Source organism: Xiphophorus maculatus, chromosome 4 (assembly GCF_002775205.1).
Source record: "Xiphophorus maculatus strain JP 163 A chromosome 4, X_maculatus-5.0-male, whole genome shotgun sequence".
In the NCBI taxonomy this organism is placed as follows: Eukaryota; Metazoa; Chordata; class Actinopteri; order Cyprinodontiformes; family Poeciliidae; genus Xiphophorus; species Xiphophorus maculatus.
Window position 1 is genome coordinate 19,375,185 of NC_036446.1, and position 19,315 is coordinate 19,394,499.

At 36.1% G+C, this 19,315-nt stretch overlaps 1 protein-coding gene across 3 annotated transcripts in view; it reads right to left on the reverse strand.

Annotated features, from left to right (window-relative positions):
- Positions 1–19,315, reverse strand: part of LOC102235491 (synaptotagmin-7-like) — a 103,582-nt gene that overhangs the window by 82,753 nt on the left and 1,514 nt on the right. The window lies entirely within an intron of this gene.

Sequence of the window (19,315 nt, forward strand, 5' to 3'; positions counted from 1 at the left end):
GTAAAATTCTTGAGGGAAACCAATTAAATCATACAGGTAAAATGCCATAAATATTTTTTAAGCATTTTTATTAACCTTTTTATTCATGTGTTGGACAGTTTTACTCAACCTTTTTTAACCCTTGGTTTAAATATGCCATAAAGAACGAAGGCATGCTCATTTTCATTTAGTCAGATGGAGAAAGGTTTTTAGAGGATGTTTTAATGTTTAATTAGAAATCATGGGGTGAAATAAATATGACCATTACTGGACTTTTATTCCTTCCAAAGATGAATTGGTGCATTCCTGTTGACAATCTTCCCGAACTCTCACTCTCACCCAACCAACCTCAACATGTTACATTGTGCTAAAAACATAATTCAGGAGATCCCCCTTTTCTTTTATGGTTAAAATTATCTTTACATCCATCCATCCAATGTCCAGATTTGTCCAACACACTTTTAGGATCCTATTTCTGTTCAGTGAGCAGAAATCTATCTGCTCACTGAACAGAACTGAAAATCCCATTGGATGTCTAGCTGACAACTGCTAAGACAAGTTTCTGATGATATTCTCAGATTGAAATTCAAACTTCTGAAGCAAATAAATATCACAGCCATCTTTATTTTTAGGGTTTTATGGTTTCTGTAAATATTTAGGGATTTTACTCTATTACTTTTCACAAAATATTCAGCTTGGGCATCATATATATACAACCGCAGATACAAAAATTAGAATATCATGCAAAAACCATTGCTTACCGTGGAAGCCTTTTACTGGACGTCTAAGAACATGGATTCTGTGCCTCTCCACTCTTCCTCTATACCAGGGGTCTCAAATTCCAGTCCTCAAGGGCCGCTGTCCTACAGTTTTTAGATGTGCCACAGGTACAAAACACTGGAATGAAATGGCTTGATTACCTCCTCCTTGTGTAGATCAGTTCTCCAGAGCCTTAATGACCTAATTATTCTATTCAGGTGTGGTGCAGCAGAGGCAGATCTAAAAGTTGCAGGACTGCGGCCCTCGAGGACTGGGGTTTGACACCCCTGCTCTATACACAGGGGCCTTGAATGAAATGCAAACTTTGCTTTCATCTGAAAAGTGTGTTCTGGACCACTGAACAACTGACCAGTTCTTTTTCTTCTCAGTTAAAGTGTGACACTTTTGATGTTGTCTCTGTTTCAGGAGTGGCTTAACCTGAGGAATTCAACATCTGTAAACCATGTGTAGGATTTGTCTGTGCGTGATGGCTTTTGATGAGTTGACTGCAGCCTCAGTCTGCTCCTTGTGAAGCTCCTAAAATCCTTAAATGGGCTTTGCTCAATCTTCTCGAGGTTGCAGTTATCCCTGTTCCTGGTGAATTTCTTCCTGCTATGCTTTTCCCCTTACACTCAACTTTCTATGAATACATTTAGATTTAGCATGCTGTGAACAACCAGCTTCTTTGACAATGATCTTTTATGGCTTGTCCTCTCTGTGAAGGGTTTTGATGACTGTTTTCTGAACATCTGTCCAGTCACCAATCTTCTCCATGATTGTGTCACTTACTGACCCAGATACTTTGCAGGTGTTTTGAGTTAATCAGCTGATTAGGAAGTGACATCATGAGTTTCCATTATGTAACTTTTTCACACTATTTAAATTTTGTAAGACACTGAATTGCAATATCTTTTCATTATCTGTAAGCCACAATCATCAAAATTACCATAAATAAAAGTTATATATAATAAATCTATATGAGTTTTGCTTTCACAATATTAAAATTTTTTAACTGTACTTGTAAATAATGTTACAAATTTAGGGATTTTATATACTTGAGGTTAGATTTAAATGTTTTTAATAATAACAAAATACCAGCATTCTAAATGAAAACCTGAAAACTAACAGAGTGAGCAGCTTTTTCTGTGGAGACATTAGGATGTTCTTGCTAAATGGCTACACTTTTATATATTGTGGATAGTTTCCTTTCATCTTATTAAAACTTGTTTCCATCACAATAAATATATCTACCCTGTTTACCAAATTTATTTTAGCATGCTAGGCATGTGTGTGCCTGTGGATGTGTAGCATCACTGAGACATGCAAGGTGACTCACCCAACAGCCCGGAGAGATTTAGAGAAATAAAGAGAGGGTAAGTAAAAAGAAGTGACATGATGAAAATTATTACCTAGAACTAGATATAGAATGAAAACATGAGAAAGTTTTGCTGTTTTAAAATCACATTGCAGGATAAGAAAGGTCTTGTGTAATGTTTTAAAACTCATATAGAGTAAGATAATTTTACTGGTAATGTTGTGCTTAGCTGTCTTTACACATCCTGCTATAACCCTATCTATAACACTAAAAGTATATTTTTGTTCATTGTCTAAAGTGTTTTTAGAAGCATGGTCTTCTAACTGTTACATACTTTCCAGATTACACAAGCATTTAAAGGCTGTAGATTATTGCAAAAAACTAAAACTGTTTACATGTTAAGTACCTTCTTTAAATCTTTGAATATTTTCTCCCCTGTGTGGCTTGGACCCTAACGTAGCACAGCAGGGAGACACGTCGTCCTCTCTATATCCTAGTTCTGTTTACATTTCTTCTTCAAAGAGTTCAAATGATTTACAGGTTGCACACCAACATCTGCAGTATTGCATCATGATAAATAAGAAAACAGAGCCCATGAAAATATTCACCACTGCAAACAACATAGGTTTAAAAAATCAATGAAATATGTGAAGTTCTTAAAGGATACAGATTTATATATGTGGCAGTATTAAATCACCTTTACAATAAACGGATATTGCAAATCATTTACCAATGAGAATAAAGAGCTAGAAAATAAAAGAGTAAAACAATCTTAGAATAAAATGTAGTGCCTGTTCTAGTGGAGGCACTTCTGGGTCTGGTACCAAAGCAAACAGGTACAGGAGCCTCCACTGGATAACTGCATGGATGATTACGTTTTAGCTGGAAAAATATTATTTACCCTAACTGATCCAGTTAGTATGGTTTCATTTGTGAAACAACTACAAGGCATATACAGAGGTCATGAAAAAGATATTAAACTGCTTAAGCAGGGTCAAATTATTGGCATACTTCCAACAAAAGAAAACATCTAAGAAGCTGGTAAATATAACAAAGATTGGGTTAAAAATGAAAAGGATTTACTCTGTTCCAGAGTGACAGGCATATCGATTAGGATAAGAAAGGAGATGCATAAAGTGATGCATCCAACTTGCTTTGCTTTATCCAATACAAACCTGTGGGGCCTGTGCAATGATCTGAGGTTGCTACATTTGGTTAGGTCAGAGTTGAGCAGAGTTAAGTGCACAGAAAAAATGTTATCAGCTGATCACCTGAGTATACTGAATGATCAGGTTATTCCATCAGTAAAATAAGACTTTTCCTGATTCTATGGACTTCCAAGGTGACTGTCAGAATTTGTCATAGCCATTTTAGGCAACGCCTCAAGTTTCTCCTCGGTAAAAAAATAAGCCCTACTGTAACTGAACACAAAATTAAAGTCAATCAGAGATCCTAATGAATGATGTAAGATGCAGAAACGCATGGGAAAGTGTAGAGCATAGAATAAACAGAATTGCTGATTATTAAAGCCTCCTTAGCCAAGGTCATTTTGAAATACCAGCTTAAATGATGTTCATCAAGAATATCTTTCTCCGCCTTTCATTTCTATATCTTTAGGTATTCACCTATACTGTTTTATATGCAAACATAGACAACTGATTTCAGATGTTTTTCTATGCTTAATATTATTTACCTGAATTTCTGCCTCGTTTGGGCCACTGTGGTACGTATTTTAACACCCACCGTTTTAAGATTCTAGCCCACTGTGAAATTGAAATGTAGGACATTACAAGGAATGGATACAGCAAACTCAGTGGTCAGCACAGCCAATGAGTAGTAGTGAAACATAAAACCCTATGCACCTTTCAAGACATCTTCTAAAAATCCTTTGGTGAACTCCTCAGATATTCTAACTTAAAAGAGATGATTCAGTTCTCTTTTTTTTTTCTTTCTAGCTCCAAACCAGAATCAGCTTCTTGTATGTACAACACATCCTACCAATACACAGATATTCTCCTGAGGTTTATGTGACAGATTTCAGTTTGTTTCAACTTTTGCATGTATGAAAAGTAAACAAGCCACCCATAAAAATTAAGAGTTAAAAACTCGTCAACTGACCAATATTAACAAACTACAGGTGTGAAAATGCTCGTTTTCTCTATCTCTATCTATTATCGTTTACTGAATAAAGGAACGACTTTTAAAATCCCCTTCGAAGGCCTTGCTTTTGGCTCTCCAGACTTCTCAGTAGAGGCCTGCCCTCCATCTTCCTCCCAGCTCTGCCCTTGCTATTCTTGGCCACTTTCCATCAATACAATTTAAACAGTTAAATGTGTTACGACTTCAGACTCACACAGGGAAAAACAAAAACAGAATATGAACCGCAGAGAGAGAAAAGGAAGGCAGGGGTGGGAAAATATCCGCTTGACATTGATACAATTGGCTCGCGCAAACGGTTCCATGTTCCTGCAAACAGACATATGCAACAGCAGTCTAATTTGCAAAAGGATGGGGGCGCTCCATTATGCTAACCTGTACACAAGCACACACATTCATATCTCACCACCTCATTCCCCTGTGGAGAGTGCACTGAACAGATATCTGATATCAAGAATATTGCAATTGAAGTCATCAGTGGAAGTGTGCAGGTGGTGGGCGTTCAGTTGTAAGCGGAAACATGGGGGCAGAGGGTTGGGGTGAGGGCATTGGGAGTTAATGCAGGTCTCAGCAAGCTTTTAAAAGCACCCTATATTTTACTGCTGTTTTTACAGTTAAAAATTTATAGTCACCAAATTACAGAAGATAAAAAATAAAGATGACACTATTGATGGTAGCACATAAAATAGCAAAGCTATTGTGCAATCATAAAGGGGTGTTAATATAATATTGTATCCAACCAGGGAGTAAATTTGCAAAGAAACCTCAAAATGTTCACATGAGAGTCACCTGCCTTAACATAATTCACTGGCTGTACAACAGTCTGTCTAGACTGCTCTTTAAATGTGAGTCACCTCTGTGCCATCATTGCCCCAGGAGAATGACACTGCTGTGCATCTTTAGCTGCTGCTCAACTACCATGAGAAGGACACAGCAGCAGCAAGATGGCCAGGTAAAGGCTACAGCTGACTCAGTCCAAGGCGAGCATCCCTATGTGGCAACACATTCCTCTCTTCTCATCAAAAGGGAAGGGAAAAAACCCAATGGAGACCATAAAGCTTCAGAACCTAGGGTTTCTGTCAGCTGAAGGCTGGAATGGAGAAATTGATCACTAAAGTAATAGCTTCTGAATCAGTCTGTAGGTTTGTTTTATGTTTTAACATCTTAAATAGATGAGGAGGATCAATAAGAAAGGGATGAAAATAATAAAACATCAGATTTAACATTAGCTTTTTTAGGTATTTTTATTACTTTTCTCTTTGTGTACCTCAATGTCCTCAATGCAGTTTTATGCATTTATGTGTTACACATAAATTTCCAAACTGTTGGAAATAATATATTTTTATTCTATTTTAGAAACAGTTTATTTTTTTGGAAGGCATTAAGGTGCTTATGTAACCCTGTCCTAGATGAGAGAACATCAGTGTTTTTTCCTGTTGTTTCTTTTTATTTTGACATTGTACGATACTGGGAGTAAAAAACTGAATATGGGAAATGTTCAGAAAGGTTTTTGTTACCTGTGAGATATTGTGTGAGTGGTGAATTTAAATTTGTGATCAGTGTATATGTCTAATGGTGGCCTGCAGCAGTTCGCTCTGCAGACTTCAACCATCCTATTAATTACAGGTCTCCACGACTCCTACAACTTCACATGCAACCTGGACACCAGCTGACATCCAACTCCACCCCAGGCTGACACTTAGTGTGGATCTTTCATGTACATCAAGCAAATTTTAAATCACATTGACTGTAAATTAAACATTTGTAGTATATTAAAAAGTCCCTAAGAGCCTTCTTGGATTACCTTTTTTAAAGACATTTCTTTTTCACTATCTGGGTAAATATTTTATCAGTCCAACATTAATGTTTTGGCTCTAAAATCCAAAAGATTTTTGTTAGTATTTAAATGTGTAACCCTTTCACTTTGGTATCGGAGTGTGGATAAAGTGCAGCCCTGGAAGACGATGAGGGTTGTTACAGAAATAGAGAAATAAAAAGGAGAGGAAACTTAACAGAGGAGAGAGGAAATGAAGAGAAGGGGGTGTGTCAATGACAACCAGGCAGCTTTTCAAATCATTGATGCTTCCTCATAAAGACCTTTATAAGTCCAACACTGTTTTTTGTGTGTCTATGAATGTGAATGCTGATTCTTTTCTCTTTCAGTTCTGGACTGGAAGGAAGATCCTGTCTGTGTATAGCTCTGTCTCACCATCTGTTCCTGGACAGACTGCTGATACCTCCTCTTATAATATCCTGTTCAGCTTGGTCTGTGGAGGTGGGGTGCATACACCTTGTACTGGGATTATTTCTAACTTTCTTCCATCCCTCCTCTTCCTTTCTTCCTTTTCTTCTTTTCCTCCCTTCCCTACTCGGTTATTCAAGAAGAGCCAAGTTGCATGTTTACAACTGATGCAACAGAGCTCCTTCACTCAAGCATCCATTCTGGGCAGTAGAACAAACCACAAATAGCCCTCTACCTTACTCATCCTGAGTGCCTTTCACAGTCACACACAGTCTCTCTGGGATGAAACGGGAGCCTTGAACAATATCAGCAATATCCTCGGATGCTGCAACAATCAGCTGATCGCTGCTTTAACACTTGTCGTTTCCACACAGGTCTGGACTTATCAATAGGTCAACAAAAATCTGAAAGCCTGGATGAAGGATGTCCTACAGTTGGATAATCTGGCAAGAAGTAAGCTTGTGATTCTCCAAAAGTGAATGGTAGAGTTGCCTGTCCCAGCCATGTCCCAGCACAAGCAAAAAGCTTGAGATTTTCTATTCTGGACAAACTTCCCATTCAAATGGCAGCAGGATGTGGGCGATGAAAAACCACAACTTATAACAAATTGGTTCATATACTGCAATACTGGCCTAATGAGCAACAGATGCAATTTCAACATTGCACTTAGCGGTCGCTCTCATTTATTCATAGTAAATTGACATTCCAAATTGAGACCACACTAATATAGTGGACACTCGCTTCTTCACGGTTTAATATTCACAGATTTCTCAGTAGAAAAATTTGCCTATATGCAGATTTTTTCATATAGCACATCTGAAATAGTCAAAAGAAAATGCAGTTTGGGAAGATGAAATACATGGGCACAATGACATTATTGGTTGGAAAGCAGCCAATCCAGGAGAGCCATTTCTTTTCCTGTAACAAAACGATGGTAAGGGGAAACATCCACCTTTTGAAAGCAAAACTACATTATGCCACAACATATAATCACAATCAATCTAATAATCTCTTAAAGGTTGTGTGGCTATGGTAGATGGCAGGCAGATTGACATCTACCATGGCAATCTGGTAAATGGCCATGGTCTCTGCCAGATACCATGGTAAATGGTATCTGGTAGTCAAATATAATAATTAATTGTGAAATATTGTCATTTTTACCTTCTTCCAGGAAACAATTTACTTTAAGAGGTGGATTTGTATTGTTGCCAATTTCAGCCAAATATGGATATACAGTACGTTCCTGGTTTTAGACATTCACTAACCTAAAAAATGCTTTATTTTCAATAATCTATCATTGTCATTTAAATCCAGTGGAACATAATATAGATATATCAATTGGCTTGTAACTTAAATACAAGCCAACCAATATGTTATGTCCAGTATGTAAGGGAATGGTTATGAGACATTAGATTTAACCCATGTAGTCCATGTCGACTGTCAGATCAATAACTATACAATTTAATACAACTGGAACTGTGGCAAGCAAGACTACGTCTAATGTTGTTATTGCTAGCATGCACAGTCAGAAGGACAATAAAGGAGGAAACAAACATCTTCTACATTCAGTGCTAGAGAACTGCTGCTATTAATGCCATTTTTGGGTCACCAAATCTACCTGGCAACAAATTATTCAAAACCTCTAAAAACATATTTACCGTGGTTTTCAATAGTCATGGGGGCTATGTATGTTTACATACACACAGTTTTCAATAAATATTTGTCAACGCAGACTTTCATGTCACTATAAATAAAACACGTCTTGCCATAATGTTTCTCAGTGTGTTAGAAGGTAAAATAGCTCACCTGTTCATTGTAATTAAGTCATTGAACAACTCCACTTACAAGGAGAACTTCAATATGTTCACAAATTAAGAAACAGCAATGATCAGAAAAAATATCACTTTTCCTGCAGGATTTTCTATCATTATTCTGAAAGAAAAAGGAAAAACAATACCCAAGATCTCACATCACAGGAGTTTCACAACTAAAAGATGATGCATAAATATTCCTTTGTGGACTTTAAATACACTGCAAAGTTTTAGGTTTTTTTTTTTTTTTGACCATATGATGTCAAAACATGATGCCTCAACTGTAAAACTTTTATTTGGTATTTCTTTTTCTCTTTGTCCAGCAAGCAGTTTACATCATTAGAAAACATAACTGAGTCATGGTGTTTATTTTTTATCAAGATGATGACAACTTCCTAAAGTGGCTATTTAAATGCAGAACCACTCATAACAAGCCACACACTTCAAACTAAGAGCATCATAAAACGGTGAAAGAGGGTTAAAAATAATCACTACTGTTCCAATCGGCAGATCTCTCTTTCTCCTTCCTTCCTTCCTCATCCTTTCTTAGGGAGCCTGCAGACCAAAAATCTAGTTTGTTCATCTGACTAGGTCATCGTCTTCCACATGCTTTCTGTATCCTCAACATGTCTCACTGCAAACAATGGCCTTCGTTTAATAATTGAACAAAGATCATAAAAAGGAGACTGTCTTAAGTGTTCCATAAAGGTCAGATTTTTAGAAACTGTGAATCTCTGAAACTGTGAATCTCTGCATCTCCTCAAAAGATGAGCCTCTTGTCTATTTCTATAAAAAATGCTTACTTTCCTGGCCTTTTAGCAATGTATTATTTTAGTATTTGTTTACAGTTTTGACATGCTTCTATTATTGTAGTACGATTTACCGAACAGATTTCTGTGAAAAGTTTGGTTTACTAGGTTACATCCTAACTCAGCTTTAAACCTCTCCACAAGTTTATTTCTAATCTGTTGGGCATGTTCCTTGGTTTTTATTAAACTTCTGAGACCTTGACAGAGCAGCTGGATTTATATTGAAATTAAATTATTAATAAGTGAACCAATTAGGTTAAGGGAATTGGTTAACCTTGATTTTACTTAGGAGTATCGGAATTTTATAGTGTGTTAAAATATGAAAACCTTACGGGGTATAAATGTTACAAAAATATAATATAATATAATATAATATAATATAATATAATATAATATAATATAATATAATATAATATAATATAATATAATATAATATAATATCTAATTTGTGTGCCTTCAATACACCCCAATATGCTCCCACTGACTCTTGTGTGATTATGAATATGAGACTTTGTTTATAGTAAACAAAACAGTCATTAGGTGTAATGCAGCTGGTGATTATGTTTCAGTCCAATTATAAAATAATTCTAACATAATTTTGGGTAGACACATTTGCACAATTTACACAAGGCGAAGTTTCTCAGAGATGTGTGTTACATCCTTTTACAGGATTTATTATGTATAAGGACCATTTTAGTCAGTACAAACAAAAAGCCCTTTGATAAAGAAGATGGTGATGCCACTCATTATAGATAACTATACTCGACCTGCAAGGACGATCATGGACGATATAGGCAATAAAATTATTTTTTAAATAAACATGACTTCATTCAGTTACAGAGAAAAACTAAATCAAAGATGGTGGATAAAATGCTTTCTATTAATTTAAGTAAATTTTGCTAATAAAACAACAAATAGTGTAAAACATCACCTCTGTTCTTTTATTCTGTATCTTTCTTGACAATTTAAATACCTACACTGAAGAATTTTAGTGCAATGCTTTCCAGGGTAGCATGGTTTCTGCATGGATACCATTTCCATTCATGTGGCAGTAAGTGCTCTCATTTTAACTGTTTCCTTCTAATGGTCCTCATGTTTTGCTCTAAACCTGAGCTGAACTGACCTCACAGAGAGAAGACAAATGGCAATAATTCCTCAAAAGAAAGCCTCCAAAAACTAGGAATATATCCTTACTAGAATATACTCAAAATGCTCACTTTCAAACTGAAAGAAATATCATGTCCAAGCATCTACATTTTTTCATTAGGATTCCTCCACACTTTCTTTATTTCAAATTTGAATACTTTTCAAGATTCATTTTTTCTGTTTATTTTCAGCCCATCTTTAATGCTTAAATAGAAAGTTCAAGTAAATAACCGAACGTCGTCATATTAGGTTCAAGTGCCGTGTTTAAAAGAGGATAGTTTTCTAATTGGTCTATGGTGTATGTTTTAGTTATTGCCTAACTAAGTAAATGTATAAACATATGTATAAGAATATGTACCTCTAGTGTATTTTCCCCTCTTCTATAAAATGCCAAAGCTAAGAACTCTCCATATTTGCATTATTATTATTGTTATAGAAAAACTATTTTTTAAATATATAACATAACCTTTCATCCAATTAAATAACATAAAGTTATTCAAGTAGTGATCAAATGAAAGTATAAACAGAAGATAAAACATATTTTAATGGTATGCTGACCATTTTTATGTTCTCCTTGTGAAGATTAATCCTGTAGGTCAGAAATGAAGGCAAAGCTGTGAAGGGGAAAACTGTCATGAGAAGAAAAAATTATAATCATCTTGTTAGCTTTAACCTTTATGACTTAGTTACACCAAAAATAAATCATTCAACATAAACAATCTTTATCAATGAGACTTTAGCCGAGAGGCGGGGTACACACTGGACAGGTTGCCAGTCCATTGCAGGACAGAGACAGGCTTTAAACATGTGCTTCATATTCAAAAACCCTCCATTCTACAAAGAAACATGAATCGACATACCTTAACAACAACCATCATTTGTCTAATATGCTTTTTAGCCAAACCAAAACCAAACAACAGATTTTTTTACGGAATGTTTTACAACTACAGCTCATTTTGTGTTTTCTACACTTTCTTCCTGTACAGAAGTCAAAACAAGATAAAGAACGGAGCTGAGAACATGATACAGAAAGCAATCTGGAGGGTAGATCTAATCTCAGTGACCTTCAATTTCTTCTTCCCAGAATACAACACAGGAGTTTACGAAAAGAGCATAATAAGTGTTTTCCCACTACAAATTAATATTGAAAATAATATCACCTATTGCCGCAAACTGCAGAATGTAACAAAGTGAATATCCATCCTCTCAATCACCCAGTTACAGCTGTGCAGTGAACATTATGCCTTCCAAACAACATAATGGTGAAAATTATGTTGCACTTCAAAAACACTGGCACTTGGATATCTTTGTTGTATGAGCTTCTCGTGGTTATGAGGATTTTTTTTGTTGTTGTTTTAACTGAGAACACAAGAGATACAATTTTAAGCAGGACTTTGACAAGATACCTAAATAAAATTCTGCTAATTAAGTCAGCATTTCCCAAAACAAATCAGCTTAGAGGCCAAACTCATTTTTATCTTCTTTTTTTTACTATAAGTATGCTTCTCATTCTAGATCCTTACTTTTTTCCCTCAGCATTTCTTCTCTTTACCATCTCAGTGCACACCCTCTGGAGACCAGTGTTACCTCAATGAGTTCACTTATTAAAAGTCCCAGTGTACGTGTCTTTCTGTCTTTTGCTTCCTCCTCAAAAGTACCCACTACTACGAGGCATAACATAGACATTGTCAAAAAAAAAAAAAAAGCTACCGCCCTCCCTCTCGGTCGCTGTCTCCAATTATCTATTTCTGTCTTCTCCACCAGCCCTCCTCCCCGTACTGCCAGTAACATTTGCTGCCCACACTGTTGCTGAAATGGTACATTTCTTTAGCCAACTTCAACTAGTTTATCTCATCAAAATCTTCACTATAAATTGTAATAAGTGCAAAGTGAAATCAAAGCAAGGTTAAAAGGCTCAAACGAAAACAACAGACGTCAGTTAGATAAGGTGAACAATTAGCATGTTGCAGTGACCACGGACCAACTGTTCTAACACAGTTATGTAGAAGCACTGAAACACAGACTAAAACTAATTATAGAAGCTCAACACAGAAAAGGGCTTACTATTTTATTGGATGTCACCAAAAAAGTATGGTTGCATATCATTTGGTTTGCCAAGTTATTTATAGATGTGCCTGCGATCCAGTTCATTCCTGGCACTAACTGCAGGCCAAACATGAGTAATTTACAACAGACTGTTGTCTGATAAATTCATTTAAGATTAGTTTCTTTTTTGTTTGATTTTTTTTTTTGTGGTAAAACATCATCTTTGTAAAAGAAAAAGGTTTTAGTTACAAGTCAGGTTCACACTGATCAGCATAGGTGGAGAAGATTTCTCTTAACCCGGTTAAGAAGAGCCTGGTTGTTCTCACTCGATCTTAATGTGACGCTAAGGCGGAGCACGAAAAATGTCACGATCAGACAGCGGGGAGACGGGGGGTTGTCCGGTCAGACCACCAATTTCCAAAACCACATAAAAAAAACCTTGTAAAAGCACAAGCTAGTGCAACCCCACCGGATCAATCACTGAGTAAAAATCTTCTGGGATCTAAATGACCCCGTTTCTTAAGACCGTGGGAAGGCTAAACGTAATGGGTTTTTTTCTGTGATGTTTTTAACGGGTTAAAATCTTTAGTGTGTTTTTGTTACTTATTTCATATTGAGCTCATTAAGTGAAATAAAGAAGCACTGAAGTCATTTTATGATTGAATAAGGTTACAGATCTGTTGATGTCCTATTGTTGCTCAGCTGTCAACCCGATAAGGGATGTTACCATATTTTTATTTGTATGTAAATCAGGAATTCAGACTTTTTAACTCAGGTTAGATTTTAATGACCATATGTCGCTGTCTACTTTTATCTAATAATCCATGCTGATTGTTGAGTCTCAACCTATGTTAATATTTTTTTTTAATTCTAAATTAAACAGTGCTCTCACTCCAACAAATAACATCTTCTTAATTACATGATGGTCTAAGAACAACTATTTATTTCTATGTTGTCTCTATGACAAATACATGATTAAGGGAAACTCTAAATGTGTAAATCACTGGCTGCTTGCCTGGTTGTTCTCAAAAACAAAAGTATGCTAAACAAAAGCAAATTAGTGTAAAATCGAGCACATTCTGAGAGTAAAAGCTTATTCTCATGCAGTGATAATATAAAATAATACATAAAAACATTGCAGTCAAACAAATATTTATTTGGATGAGCAAATTGATGGTTCTTGATGGGGTTTTTTCACACATGTAATGATACAACAGCTCTATTCTACATGTATGTTTTCTGCAGTAACAAGCAGCTCCCCACATCATCTGTAACATGAGTACAACTATGATGTCAGAAGGTTTCTCTCTAAGAACTTAACTAGTTTTGTATTTCCTTAAAAAAGTGGCTGCTGGGCCTTGAAAGGAACAGAACATATACAATTAAATGGATAATGAGGGGTACTGACTTTCACCCATTAAGCCCAAGGTAACAGCTTAGTGTATTTCAGCAAGCTGCCCACGGAGCTGCCCTGGTTTCACTCTGCCTTGGACTCATCACTGCAAAGGTGATGAGTCCAGGGCAGAGCGGTCTCTGCTAGTCTCAGTTGGGCTGCCAACTTGCAAGACCTGCAAGAGAGCTGTCTGGCAGCCTTCACAGCGTCTAAAAGACAGTGTGAGCTTTCACATACATTTTCCTGTTTCCCAGAGAATCTGTGAACACAGCTAGCTAAAGCATCAGTCTTTAAATTTAGTTTAGTGACAAAAGTCAGTTGTTGTTTTGTCAAAATAGCAGAACAGCTGTAAAATATGTCTGTGCTTGCTTAACGAGGTTCACAAATTCTAATTCACAAGCAAAGCCAGATGAAACAGTGGCAAAAACAGCTTCGTCAAGGTGACTTGAGTTAAACTCATAGCTTTGCAAGCATCTATTCTTGCAGTATATGCAGATAAAGAAGCTGTAGAAGACCAAATCATCCAGATTGGTTCCTCTATTAAGGGTCACTACAATATTTCTTCGGTATCAATCCAGACTTGAAACAAAGTACAAATAACATTCCATACTTTCTTAGGCTTTTCCAGACTGCATTGGAACCTTATGTTTGACAAGGAAGATTTTTGGTGAAAATATCTCCGATTAGGTTTACTAACACCAAAAATGGAATAATATTGTAGCAACAAATGCTTGGCATATTTTGGGGATTTTACTTGCTTCTAAAGGCCAAAGAAACCTAAAGGCGTATTTCACCATGAAGTCTGGTTTCTCTTCCTTCATTTTAAGCTTCCACACTTCAAGTGAGAATTGATGTGACAGCGTCATGAAACTGAGGAATTCATTTTTTGAATCTTTCTCACCACACAGAAGATAACCTCAGTCCCACTCTGTGATACATTGTGTGTTTTATTTGGCTCTGCCACTTTGACTTATAAGTACGTCTCCATTTTGATGGGGTCTTCTATCATGCTCATCTTTGATTATAAATATGTGCATAGAAAAGTTGAACCGAGGAATATTTCTCCTCTCTAGTCGCCAGCTATCTGTTTCTCTGGAACTAAATATGAGTGGCTTGCATCCCAGCACTATGGCTCACAGTTAAACAGGGTATAAAAATACCTTTGTTTCCAATTCTGGTAATTACTGCTCTGTCTCACTTCCCTCTCACCCAGTTTGTCTTAAACCACGAATAAGATTCCAGTCCATTAGTTTTGAAATTAATTACACATTTCTAGCTGAATCTGAATGTGGCTAATATTAGGCAGTTATCTCTTGACAGCTCATGTGCCGGCTTCATAATTAGTGTCTTTTGCACTGTGCTTTAAGGATTCTTTTATACCTGACATTAACACCTGGACAGCTTCTATACTCCAGCACCACCAAACTAACTATAGTACAGAAAAAGGCTGATGTCCAAATGCTCTTTGAAGAATCCAAAACTCTAGATATTTTATATATACATTAAAACTAAACCCCCCCCTCTCTAGAACAAGAAATGACACCAATAATTATTATTTTTTATCTATTTTTTATTGTCAAAGATAAGATGAATGCATACATTTTAGTTATGGTTTAACAGAACTAATTTAATTTAGGGGGGAAAAGACACAAGATTAGCAACACGTGGGACCTTAGTTTCAAGATCCCACATGTACAACTATAGACAGGCAACATAATTCCAATCATTTTAAGGGAGGATTCAACCTTAGGTAACAGGCTGAGTTCACATGAAGGCATTTTTCTTTTTTATTTGTTGTTTTTCTTCCTTTCTTTCTGAAAAGTATGGAAATCGTTGTTTTCTATCTCAGCTGCTACAAAAGCTAAATTTAATATAAAATAATAAGCACACAACTGTTTCAATAAATAGCAAACAGTGCAAAACCAAAAATAAAACAGAGAAAAAGCCCTCCCAGGTATTAAGGTATTTGCCTCTCTTCCTTTTTAAAAGTCACAAACCTTTTTTGACGGTGATAGCAGTGACTAGAACATTTTAATTAAATTCAGAGCCAGACATTTGCAAACAAATGCATCCACCGGTCCTTTGGGTTTTCATGAATAATAACAATAAAAATTATTCCTAAATTGCCACTTTGTTGGCATCTCAACAAAGCTAAGTTTCCTTTATGATGCCGCATCATTCAATAAATAATACAGACAATTAAAGTGTTTTTATCTACGGTTAAACATGGATTTCAGCTAGGGAATCTCCACTTTAGTGCTCTATCAACTAATTAGAAATACATAGAATGCATTTTGCCTGTTGTAGTCTTTAAATAATTCAACCTAATCATGCAGAAAGTTTAAAAGTCCAGCCTGACTTGTAGGTATTTGTTCATACAAGTTGTCAGTCACCTGCGTATAATTGATAAAGGACATGAAACTCAAAATGTTTGGAGACATAATTGGCTGTATTTTCTGTAGCAACTTATGCAAAGGACCACAGCTTGGCCAAGAAAAATACCACCAATCACTGCAACTCTAGTAAGGGTGTTTTGGAAACAGGGTTAGCAACAAGTGTTGGAAAGAAAAAAAAAAGCTGCAGCTAAAGTTTTTCTCTCCAGGCAAGAAAACTGCAATGTTGTACATTGAGTTAAACAGTTATTTTTAACCTTTAATTGTTAAAACGAGTCCACTAAAGCATGAACTAGAAGATTATACAATAGAGTTTTACTCTGACAGTTTCAAATCTGCTAACCCAAACTGAATCTGTGAAAAAACACAAAAGTGGTATCTCTGCTCCTTTTGTTGTTACGACCACTTAGACAGAGCCTTCTTGAAAACTACAGTACTTTTAAATGTCAAATCCAAACTTAGTTATACTACACTGATCAAGGATAATTTAAAACAATTAGTTTTTATATGAAACATCTTAAATGTCTAACAAATACGGAAATGTGATTCTTAGTTTTCTTTAAGTTTACTGTTTAATTTTTTTTTATCTCAAGAGCCCTTCATTTTGAATACTCTTGTCTCATAAGTTGAAAATAAAGTTATATTGATAACAAACAAATTACAACTTTTGTTATTCAGTATTCATGTCACCCTGCCTAATAAGTATAAATCTTGCTCCTGTGTTCATAGGGCAAATAACTATGACAAACTGTTTTAAAAAAGCAACATTGATAAATTATGTGAAAAGCAAAGCAATACTATTTAAATAATGTTATCTTTAGCTTGAGTTCAGATTAAATTAAGTAAAACATAAATAGGTGATGCTTTCCTTTTGTTTGATTTTTTGGGAGCTAAAGCATTAAAAACATAAAGTAATTAGTCTAATTCTTAATACGATGGCTCCAATAAAGGAATAAGACTTACATAAATAATTTACAGTATATTTCTGAAATGTATCTGCAATTTTATATCCATATGGATATAAAACCTTTTTTTTTACTGACGGATTGACTCTTGGTGGGATGTGCTGATCTTCTAAACTTGACTTTTAACGGTATTTCTGTGACTTCATGTCTGTTGCAAACTGAACAAAAATTTTCTAGACCCCAGACAGATTACAATATTATTAAACTCTAACCATTATTCAAAAACTGATGAGATGTTTATTCTGGTGTCATTGTAAATCTGCAGATCCACACCATTGAACATCCATTCATTATTGTTGCATGGATGTTGGTGTACGGTGTCCATTTCTAGGATTCATTGGACAAGGGTGAACAGGTCACCAGTCCATCACAGGGCAACACATGAACATACAAGACAAACAACTATGGACACACATTCACAGGGAAGTTTAGGGAGACAAATTAACAGCCATATTTTTGTACAATGGGTGAAAGCCTGAGTAACATGACACCTGGAGACAACTCACACATCCACAGAAGAGCATGCATGCAGAAAGACCCCTGGCTGGTATTTGAAGCCATGGCTTACTTGCTGCAAGGCAAACAAATGTTCCTCTGTAAAGTCCTATTAAAAACCAGTGACTTTTATTTTAGATAAATCAGACATGCTTTCCATGAAAGTATCTCCAGAAAAAAACACCAATCTCTTCTGAAAAGTGTGTTGTGCCAACTATCTCAGATAATGTAACGTGACAATTAAAGCTGGAGGCTGGACTATAACTTTCCCCTAATGACCATGAGTTATTGATTGGATTCAATCTGACACCGTGTAGAGCCTGTAAGCAGAAAGAACCATCTGTTTTCAAAGAGATTCTAATTGTTGAAAATGTATCCTAATAAAAGAACATTTTGTACGAAATTTGAAACATCAGTATTTTTCTATATAAAGCAGCTCAGATGGGGCTCAGTTGTTATATTTAACCTTACGTTTGACTTGCATGACTCTCTCTTAAAGTTCTCTCTTGCTTAGAGTCATATAGACAACCATCCTCTCTCCTACAGGCTGACAGATGCAACATAAACACACATTTCTTCACTTCAAAAAACTAGTTTGATGTTACATGAATTATCCTGCGGACTGTAACAGCTGACAAAACTTAAGCACTTTTCCCATAAGGCAGTCTAAGTGAGACATCAACTCTGATTTGGAGGACTTTGGTGAAGATTAAGTTCAAGTAGAGATGAAGGTCTGGAAAAACCTAAAGTTTTAACTATAGGAAGGAAATGTATTTCTCTGAAACATGAGCAACAAAAAAGACCACACAGACCAAATCTGTCATGTAATCATGAAATCATTTCTCCTCGTGGAGGGTGACTCATCTTTTGTCCCTGGTGAACTCATATCTGGCAATGAGGTCGTAAGACATTTTATATGATGCAGCTTGCCACTTTAGAGGGCACCACTCACCACATGGGGAGCACCTCACCAAAAACAGCATCCTTACAGCTGGTTAAAATGAGCAGACAGCCTCTCCCAGCATAAAGATGTGAAAAAAAATTATAAAAAGAAACATGATATTATTATCTTTGTGCTATTCTGAGGGATATATCATCTACTATGTGTGTTTTGACTGTGAAAATCACCTCCCTGACAGAAATGTTCTTACTTATTTTGCTAGTGTATTTACAGTAGAGTTATGGGAATTTCAATATTTTAGGGAAGCATTAGTATGCACTGGACATCAGTCATTAGAATAATGTCTAACCTAATAAAACTGGGTGTGGTGGACCTAAAATAATCAATGCTTCTTTTTAATTTAACTGTATATAATGATAAAGAGGCTGCGTCATCCACACAGATTTACAGGAGACAAATCTCCTCCAGCATCAGGTGTTAGTCAGTGACCTGAACCTCATTTCAAAACCTTAGAGGAAAGTGATAGTGGGTGACTCCTGGATACATCAAAAGCTATTATTTATCATGATAGCAGAAGGGGCTTGTGTCATTACCCACTGTCTGCTCTCTAATTCTTCCCGTGCCATGACACGTCTGTTTTGCAATCACAGATAGCAAAAAAAAAAAAAAAAAACAACCTAACACCTCATTGCAAGGGCTTCCCAACATTGTGACCTTGTGCGTATGTTCTCGAGTCACCTCATGGGAACAGACCCGAACACAGCGCATCCAAATCGAGCACAACAAGTGCCCAAGTGGCTGTCTCGCACTATCCTGCCACCTTCAGTTGATGCAAACACTCCTACTCTGTGCTTTTCAGCGCGTTTTGGAGAAACACACGCTGTATCGATCACAGACAATCAAA